At 37.7% G+C, this 9,970-nt stretch overlaps 1 long non-coding RNA gene across 1 annotated transcript; it reads right to left on the bottom strand.

Annotated features, from left to right (window-relative positions):
* Positions 1-1,222: 1,222 nt before the first annotated feature.
* Positions 1,223-8,935, bottom strand: LOC117666135 (uncharacterized). The gene is made up of 2 exons (XR_004591644.3): positions 8,869-8,935; positions 1,223-1,775 (listed from the first exon to the last, which is right to left on the bottom strand). It is a non-coding gene; the product is annotated as an uncharacterized LOC117666135 (long non-coding RNA).
* Between the last annotated feature and the right edge of the window lie 1,035 nt (positions 8,936-9,970).

Genomic DNA, 9,970 nt, shown 5'->3' with positions numbered 1-9,970 from the left:
TCGGTAGAGAGATGAGCCAGCATTTCATGTGGAATTTGGCCAGCACTGAACCTTCCTGGTTATGACACCTATTTTCCAGGTGGCATGGGTGGAGGGAGAAGGCCTTGGATGCTGCTGCAGGAAAAAGCCTCTCAGCTTTCTTTCTGGTGGGGAGCTAGTTTGGCCTCCTGTGGTGCACCTTGGGAAGCATGAAAGCATGTAACTACAGAGCTGGTAAACAGGCAACCAAACTACTACTCTGCATTAGCATTGTAGTCTCCTGGCTAATATAACAATCATCATCCTCTTTTAACGACCCCATAATCCCTTCTGGGGTGGAGTCTGGGCAATTGAATGCAGCTGAGTGTATACTGGCCAGATGCCCTGCCTGTCGCCAGTGTGGAGTTTTTTTCAGCAGATATATTCTCAGTGTGCCCAGAGAGAGAAATATCTGTCTCTACCTAGGATCGAACTCACAGCCTCCTGAGTGGGAGGTGAGAGCACCACCTCTAGGCCACCACACCACTCTCCTGGCTAATATAACAATGCCATATGCTAAATAAATAAATAAATAAATAAATAAATAAATAAATAAATAAATAAACAAACAAACAAATAAACAAATAAACAAACAAACAAACAATTTTTGAAATCTACATTCACCTTGACTTTGTTGTGACATAAATATATATGATCTCAATCTATATTACATCTTTTCATCCAATATACCATAGTCTAATATATATGACTTTGTCAAAACAACTCAGATGAATTCTGTATTTTACTGCTCAGCTAAAAAAACTTTATGTTCTCACTTATATGAAACAATGTCAAAGTTTCAATAAGCCCACCTCCCCAAACTGTTTGCTGACTTAAGCAAAGGTTTGCAAAGCTCTTTAATGGTAGATCTGACCTTTATTTAAAATACACTTCTGCTCGGCAACATGTTTTGTTGATCTTCTGGGGTTTATTTAAGAGAGATTTCATTGTATACTCAATCTACTGGAAGCAGGAGCATTTAACAGCTGTCTTTAAAAAGATCTGCATAAGACCAGTAATTCAATGTGTATATATTTCTAAACAGAATTAGTAAAAAGGATGATCTGAAATCCAGTGCCCCTTTGTAGCTTACCTTGCCTTATAATCACTCCTCTCACTATTTTTGTGTTTAAGAAAATAAAATGTAATGCACTGATCTTACTTGCTGGTTAAAGTTACAGTGGTATAAAGAACATATCTGAAATTGTGTAGCTAAAGCAGAGTTTTTTATTTCTGACATAATTGGGTTGGCTGGATTTTCCTCTTACATGAGATGTTCTTATCTACTTTCTTCATTTGGGAAGTTTTAATTAACCCAGGCATTTTTCCTCCTTATCATCTCTTAATGTTTGTTGCGTTATCTTCTTCTTCTTTTTTAAAGTTAACTACATGTTTTGGCAAAGTTGTTTGAAGTCCTGAATTCTTCTACTTAAGGAAATAATATAGTTACTGTTTTATGTTTCAAGAGAACATTACAACCATACAGAATGTATTTTAGGCCTGAAAATCAAGTCCAGTAAAGCCACTTGAATAAAACTTTGCAAGAGTTGTACACTAAAATAACAACATCGCTGGTAAATTCTTACTATATGTCTAAGAAATGAGGAACAGTGGTAATAAATTTCCTGAAGGGTACAGCTTTTCAGACGTAAATGAGAAGCAAACAAGCCATACTTCCATTTGATTATATCCAGCAAGAAGTAAAAGTCTGCTTTTCATAAGGCATCCAAGCTTGGTCCCCATCAGACATCATCATCCTAAAGGAAGAACAAAGAAAACTTGAATATTCTGATAATAGTTCTGATCAGTGGTGGAATTCAATTTCTTTTGCTACTGGTTCTGTGGGTGTGGCTTGCTGACCATGGCAGGGGAAGGATACTGCAAAATCTCCATTCCCTCCCCACTCCTGGGGGAAGAATATTGCAAAATCTCCATTCCCACCCCACTCTGGGGCCAGCCAGAGGTGGTATTTGCCGGTTCTCCGAACTATTCAAAATTTCTGCTACCGGTTCTTCATAACCTGTCAGAACCTACTGGATTTCACCCATGGTTCTGATCCTGTGGAGGAAAAAATCCTCTTTTGGGATTGTTATTAAATCTAAAGTGCACTCTTTGCTTTATTTGGCAAGGTGATATTTGGCAGCTTTCTTTCATAAATGATTTTGAAATATATCAAAAGACAATTTCTCCTTTCTCACTGATAAGGTCATGAAAGATTTGCTGGGTCATGGCTAGCACCAAGAGGCAGGACACTTTTTTTCTGATAGGTTGGGAGGCAAAGGCTACATATTTTTGGCAAAAGAGGGACACAGACCTCAATTCACCTGAAATGTATTGTTTTAACATAAAATCAAAAGCCAATTTAAAAAAAAAATGGAGGAAGCAAATCTTTCACTTAAAAAGCAAATATCTGCTACATGTTTCATTTGGTCATTGTGTCTGGTTTATTTGGGGGGGCAGGTTTGTCATTAATCAGTGTTATTCACTGGGCAGTTTTTGTTTTCAAACTTTGGAAAAAATGTAGCAATGCAAATTTATTTCATCTATTAATTATAAAACATATATTGCTACCCATGGAAGGTATCTTAGCAGGTCGCAAACACGAAGCAAAACAAAACAAAAGCATTTTAAAACACTAATTACAAAACTGCCTTAAACTATGTGGTTTGGGGGCTTTTTGGAAAATTCAGCCAAGGGATTAGCCTCTTCAGCTCAGCAGGGAGAGCATTCCAAAGAACTGAAGTGGGTACACAGAAGGCTTAATTCTGGATCACTGAAGTTAATCCCATGGCAACTCAAGGTAAATGTCCTCAGATGATCTCAGTAAATGAGGAGAAGGACACTATATAGAAAGAGGCATTCTCTCCATTAATCCCTGCCCAGTCATATATAGGGCTTCAAAGTATTCATAAACAGCATTTGCATTTCACATGGAAATAAACTGAATGCCAGTGCAATGCTTTTAGCACTGGTGTGATAGAGCCTTTTGGAATTCTTCCAAAGGCCAACCCAGCTGCTGAGTTTTGTACCCATTTCAGTTTCTGGGTTAGACTGAAAGACATCCCCGTGTAGAATACATAAATTGCAGGAAAATTTACGTTTACTAAAAATGGTACAGTGTGCAGCTGGGATTTGTGCTTCAAGAACATTTTGTATTGACATGAAGAACATCACCTCAGTTCATCTGGAGGTCTTGGTGTGCGTTTTGGGCCTAAAGTAACTCAAAATGGCAATGATAACATTAAAAATATGTTATGAGCTCTCCTATTAATATTTGGTTAATTGTAAAAGAGTTCTTCAGTGTGCTTTGGCATATTTTTATTATTTTCATGGGAAGGTGTATGTGTGTGTGTGGAGATTCCTTTTTTTTCTGCCTCTTAACAGAATTTGCAGCCAAGCATTAAAGAAACACAGGCATACAGTTAACCCCTTTTAAATCTAAGAGATTGCCAAGAACACCATTTCAATTTTTGATGAAGAACAAACATTAATAAAACAGATCAAAAAACACTGGAAAATTAAAATTTCACCAAAGCATCTCGAAGAAGTTGCAGAAATGTTACAACAGGAAGACGAAGATGAAAAGGTATAAAACATCATTTCTGAGCTGAACTGCATTTAATTAAAAGTAAAATGGCACACCACAGGGCCAATGTTAACTTGCCTCTTAAATACTCTGCAGGATAAATTAATTGACAGTCTATAGGTCCATTATGAGTTAGGAACCTGTTAGATCTCATAAATTAAGCAAGACGGACCAAATCTTTAGGTGATGAAACATCTTTAGTGTCCACTTAAGCAATGGACTGGTATTTAGTATTAATAATGATGGTTGATAAGAAGCCAGAATAACTTGCATTTCTTAAACAATCCTTCCAAAGTTGTGCAACCAGCTGTTTTTCAAAGATAGATAAAAAGCTCAACATGAATGTTGTTCTTTTAAGATTATCTTTTTTAAAAAGACTTTTTGGCCCAAATTTACTATAATTTAGGAGAGAGCATTAATGAACATAAGCTAGTAACATGATACAGCTGCTAAAACAAAACAAAGGAAAGGAAAATTAATTCCATTTTAGTCTACACTATCAGTAGTATATTCTCCTGAGCACAAAAACTAATAATTCTACTTGGTCCTATGCTACTCAAGTTATATCTGATGTATCATGTTAGTTCTGAGCACTGCAGTTTAAAAACACAAACCCACTGGATAATGTCCAGAGGAGGGTGGATAGTAAATTGAGGAGGTTATTGCAAGATGAGTGATTGAATAAGCTGAGAATGTTCAGTCTAGAGAAGATTAAGGAGAAACATGAGAGTTATCGTGTTTTTATCATATAAATGATGTTCATTTGATATTTGTGAATATGGAGGACAAAAGTACAAGCAGTAAACTGAAATTATAGGAAAATGTGTTTTCATAGAAATATAAGCAGAAATCTCCTAACATAGGAAAGGGTTTTTTATTCTTCAATGGATAAGAATATCTCCAATATCTATTTCCTACAATTTTCTTTATTATAGCAAAATCCTTATACCTTTAACAATAGCATTAAGGAGCGGAAATGCAATGATAATTTTTCCCATCATAAAGCATGGGAAAAATGTCATTCACAATCACTACATCATCCTAGTGTTTATCCCATTTTTGGAATTATTATGGTTGTAATGAAAAACAGGAAACATATTTCATAAACACACAAATCTATCCCTGAAATGCAGAAACTCTTGGTTGGTAAGGAGAGGGAAGGCAGGGATAGGGAAGGAAAACTGGTGAGCCATCAACACTAGGAAAGGTATGGCTCAGGGGTGGGTTCTACTTACCTTGACTACTGGTTTGCAATGGGAGCACATGTGCTTCTGCGCATGCGCAGATCATGATGACATCTGGGCAGGTGGGTGGAGCCTCCTGCCACTTTTACTACCGGTTCGCAAGAACCGGACCGAACCGGGAGCAATCCACCACTGGCATGGCTCATCTTAAAACTGACTTACTGAAATATAATCCTCCTTAATGTAGCTTGAAAATACAGCTAGTCCTCACTTAGCAACCATTCAAAGTTATGTCTGATCTCCCCAGAGTTCTTTTCAACCTGATTTTGAAGTTCCAATGGCTGTACACACACTGCATGATCACATGGTCATATTTTGGGCACTTGATAATCCTCTCGCATTTACAGACATTTGGTGTGTCCTGCAGTCAATTCCTTCATAAATGTTTTAGATGAAGGAATAGAAGGGGAAATTTGCAGACAATTCTAAACTTGCAGGAATAGCCAACACTTCAGAAGATAGGTTTAAGATCTAGATGGACCTTGACATATTTGAACACTAGGCCCTATCTAACAAAATGAAATTCAGAGGTGAGAATGTTTATGGTCTAGCTTTTGTAGGACTTGGATAAAGAGAAAGGATTAATCATTGAAGCTAAATAGCTCTAGTTCTATTTGGTATTTAAAGGGAAGCCTTTAGATAATCCATGAACGTATGTCCCCTTACATTTCATAAATATAATAAAGACAAATAGCTGTCTAGTCTCTTCTTAAAAGCCTCCAGTGATGGAGCATCGACAACTTCAGAAAGCAAGCTTAATTGTTCTCACTGTTAGGAGATTTCTCTTTAGTTATAGGTTGCATCTGTCTTTGATTAGTTTCCATCTATTGTTTCTTGTCTTGCCTTCTGGTGCTTTGGAAAATAGGTTAACCCCCCCCCCTCTTCTTTGTGGCAGCACTGCTATCATGTCACCTTAGTCCTTTTTTTCACTAAACTAGACAAACCTAATTCTGCAACTGTTCTTCATATGTTGTAGCCTCCAGCACTCTTATCATAATTGTTGTTCTGTACTGCACTCTTTCCATAATCTCTACATCTTTTTTATAATATGGTGACCAAAACTGGATGCAGTATTCTAAGTGTGCTCTTACTAAGGCTATATAAAGGGGTACTAATATTTCACATGATCGTGATTCTATCTCTCTATTAATGCAACCTAGGATTACATTGGCTTTTTTGGCTACTGCAGCACACTGGTGGCTCATAGTTAAGTGATTGTCCAGTAGGACTCCAAGATCCTTCTCACAGTTACTACTATTTAACCAGTTTTCCCCTAATATGTACCTGTACATTTGCCTTTTCTTGCCTAAGTGTAAAACCTTACTTTTCTATGAATACTTCTTCCTACATGTGCATAAGAATAATGCTATGCCATTTCTTAAAATCATATTTTCCCTTCCATTGAAATAAAAACATTATGATCTGACAAGCTACTTCATTTGGTTCTGTTTCCTAACCGGGCTATTTGACATATTTGACAGCAAAAGAGTACTTTGGAGAACATGGAGATATGCATGAAACCTGTACATGGTGTCCAACTAGAGAAGGGGTGTCAAACTCATGGCCTATGGGCTGGATGCATCACAGGCTGGCCATGCCCATCCCTGGTTTAGTAAAGGGGGAAAAAGTCATGATAGGTCACATGATGACAATGTGACTTTAAAGGTTTAGTAAAGGGGGAAAAAGTCATGATAGGTCACATGATGACAATGTGACTGTCAACTCACGAAGCTTCCCTAACCTGCTCCCAAGTTGCCATAGGCAGGAGGATGGGGAACGGAGCCTCACAGCTGCATCAAGGAATTTGCATCCCAGTCAAAACAACACACATCCTAGCCAGCCAAAGCCATCTCCACCAGTAATGACTGGACGGAGTGATTTCTCCTGCAAAATTCCTGTGACTTCTCTTAACCCGCAAAATTGCTTCGTTGGGGAATGTGACTGATGACTCACCATGGGGGGAGGGGAAAACAGGGTCAGATGCAAGGTGTGAACTGAGTAGGGTCAGAGCGGGCTTCACTTGGTCCATGCCGACATTATGCTCCTAATTAACTACTGGATTTTTCTTCAAACTTTGCTTGAGGCTCTTACTTTTATTAGGACATCGGTTGGAACCCTGACAGTGACATTGCGAATTTGACATCCGTGAACTAGAGAGTCCAATGTCAGTAAAATTCTGATCACCAGCCTCAGCAGAGAAAAATATACATATTTAAATTCATTGGTAGGAGTGCCATATCCTAATTGCAAAACTCCAAACAACAATTAGATGGCAGGAAAGAGAGAGAGAGAGAGAGAGAGAGAAAATGCTAGTCTTTGTTGCCATCTGGTGATTCTATGGATTTTTGCAGCCCAGAATTTTTGCAGCCTAGATCTCATTGGCAAAGGTGATATTTGATGAACTTTATCACCTCCTTTAGATGTTGCCCATTCCCAATTTTATAGTAAATGTAAAAGAATCAACAGCCATTTTTCACCCTGCCAGACAGTTTAATCTAACTAAAGAGTTGCTTTGATAGATATTTTACAGACGAATGAAAACAAATGTGATTGTAATTGGCGGTAGAATAAGGGCTGATGAGAATGCCTGAAGGCCTGAAAGGATAAGGATGACAAAGACTTCTCTTTGTGGCATTTTTCCCCCTAGAGCAATAACTGCTCAAGATTTTAGAGGTGTTCCTTTGTTTGAATTACTAGCCTGAAAGGTCATGACTTAAGTTAACACCTCACACCTGGATATGATTACGAATAGAGCGTAAAAAAAGAGGGAGAATGGGAGACATGACTATTTAAAAGTATGTTTAATAATACAATAAAGAAGAAAAGTATATTTTTATTTGAAATCATATAGTATTCATATGAATGCTGCATGCGACACAGGTAGAACTAAGACAGATAAGCTAGTGTGCACTGTTTCTCTCTTACTTAAAAGCATCATGAGAAATCCTTAATTGACTAAATTCTTTGGAGTTGCAGAAGTCAATATCTCTGAGCACATTTGGTGACTATTTATTTGCTGGACTTTCTGCCACTTTGATTGCTAATGAATCTGAGTTGCCTTGTAACATTTATAAGTCAAATTAAAACATGACGGTATAAAATCAAAATCAAAATATTTCAACATATATTGTTTCTTGATGGTGTGCCATCAAGTCATTTTCAACTTTTAGAAAGAAACTTTAAGAGACATATAGATATATTTAAAATATTTATACGGCTACCCATTTTAAGCAGCTCTGGGCAGCTCACTAGATAGATTTTCTCCAGGATGATCTGTCTCCAACCTGGTCCTTCGGGTCTTTTGAAGGCACATCCATCACCATTGTAACTGAATCCATTCTCTTTGCTGCTGGTTGTCATCAGTCTCTTGGGCAGGTCTATTAACAGGATATGTGTGTGTGTGTATGTGCATGTGTGCATGTGTGCATGTGTGTGGGGGGTCCCTGTCAACCAGAGGGCAACAAAAAAGAAATTGGTCCATGGCAACATTAGACTGCACTGAACTCTTTCAAGACAAAAACTAAATCTAACATTAGGTATTTGGTACCCAAATCTCTATTATGTAAGACATGATTGCCATTAAGGCCATGAATCCTGAGATACCCTGGATTTAATGTTACCAGATGGCAGGTTAAAGTCTCCAAGGTCCATCAGCCTCAGGGACTCCAGCAATGGAATCTAGCAGCATAAACAGGATAATGCTTTGCCAGAAGGGTAGTTAGTATATCAACAACAATCCCAAGCAGAATCCCAATCCCAATTTAAACCAGAGAGTTTCACATCTGGCTATCTTGAGGGGGGGGAAGAGTCTCTAAGAGACCTCAACCACACACAGATGAAAATAGCTAAATCTCTCCACCAAATGATTCTTGACTAATGCAAAACCTGAAACACAGGTGGGCCTATTTCAAAAGGAGAAATATCCACTCAAGATACTCCCAGGTTTTGGTTATGCATGCCAAGTTAGCACCCTCATCCATAATCAGATAATGGATGAGTGCAAAGTTATTACATACCAACCTGTCATTCAGCCGTTGGAGCCTGGATTACTCAAAGATACATTGGTGTGTTCCAGGAGTGGGTTCTACTTACCTTTACTACTGGTTCGCAACAGCATGCACAGATCGTCAATTATGATGTCTGGGCAGGTGGGCGGAGCCTTCCGCTGCTTTTACTACTGGTGTGTTCCCAAGAAAGAATACTGAGGGCAAGATGTCAGAATCTCTCTCAATCAATGTTCTTGGCATCCTCAAGTATTCCCATCTTTATGTTATATCTCTTTATAACTCTATAACTCATGGAAGTTTTTTGCTGCCCAGAATCACTTTTGATGAGATGGAAGGGCTGTACAAATTTAATTAATAAATAAAGTGGATGATCAGTACTGAATGAAATATATTGAGATAGTTTGGATTTATACACAGTATGGATGAGGAATGGATTGCAACACAATTATATGAAGGAAGAGTTAATGAATAGAGAGGAAGAGAAAGATTGAGAGACTCATAGTTGGATGGAGTTGATGAAATTCTGAAAAAAAAGTGGGAGGTTTTATAAACAAAAATCAAAGTATAAAGTGGTATGAAGTTGCGATGGAAACAAGAATGGTTTCCAAGAATATAAACATATGGAGAAATATGACAGAGTCGTATTTGTGAAAACTGATTGCAACTTTGTTTCTTTTTTTAAATCCTGTACCACGAGATGAGTGGCATATAAATTTGGTAAATAAATAAAATGAATAAACTATACTCTGAATATTTCTTAAAAGGGAATAGTGTGGTGGATATTCATATGTGCATATTTTCCCAGGAAAAGCTTTAACATTTATATGAGATTTCTTGTATTGTAATCTTCTCAAGAATAAGCTAGCATTCTAGCCTATTTTTGTCAGCTTTCTTACCAGTCCCTGCAGCTGTGTTTTAACAATAGTTTGACTAGCAGGTGGTAATGTTTATTTCCATGCCATGCAAAGTAAATGTTCATTTGCTCATTCTTCATATTTAAGGCTTAGATGCAAAGGCTGGTTGGAGTGCTGACATCCCTGATTGAATGTCAGTTTTGCATCTCTTCTGTTTTGGAACTGAATAAGCTGGACTGACAGCTCCACTTTTTGCTGCTA

This window comes from Pantherophis guttatus, chromosome 1 (genome assembly GCF_059756535.1).
Source record: "Pantherophis guttatus breed Tessera chromosome 1, ASM5975653v1, whole genome shotgun sequence".
In the NCBI taxonomy this organism is placed as follows: Eukaryota; Metazoa; Chordata; class Lepidosauria; order Squamata; family Colubridae; genus Pantherophis; species Pantherophis guttatus.
This window is presented reverse-complemented; position numbering and strand designations above follow the sequence as displayed.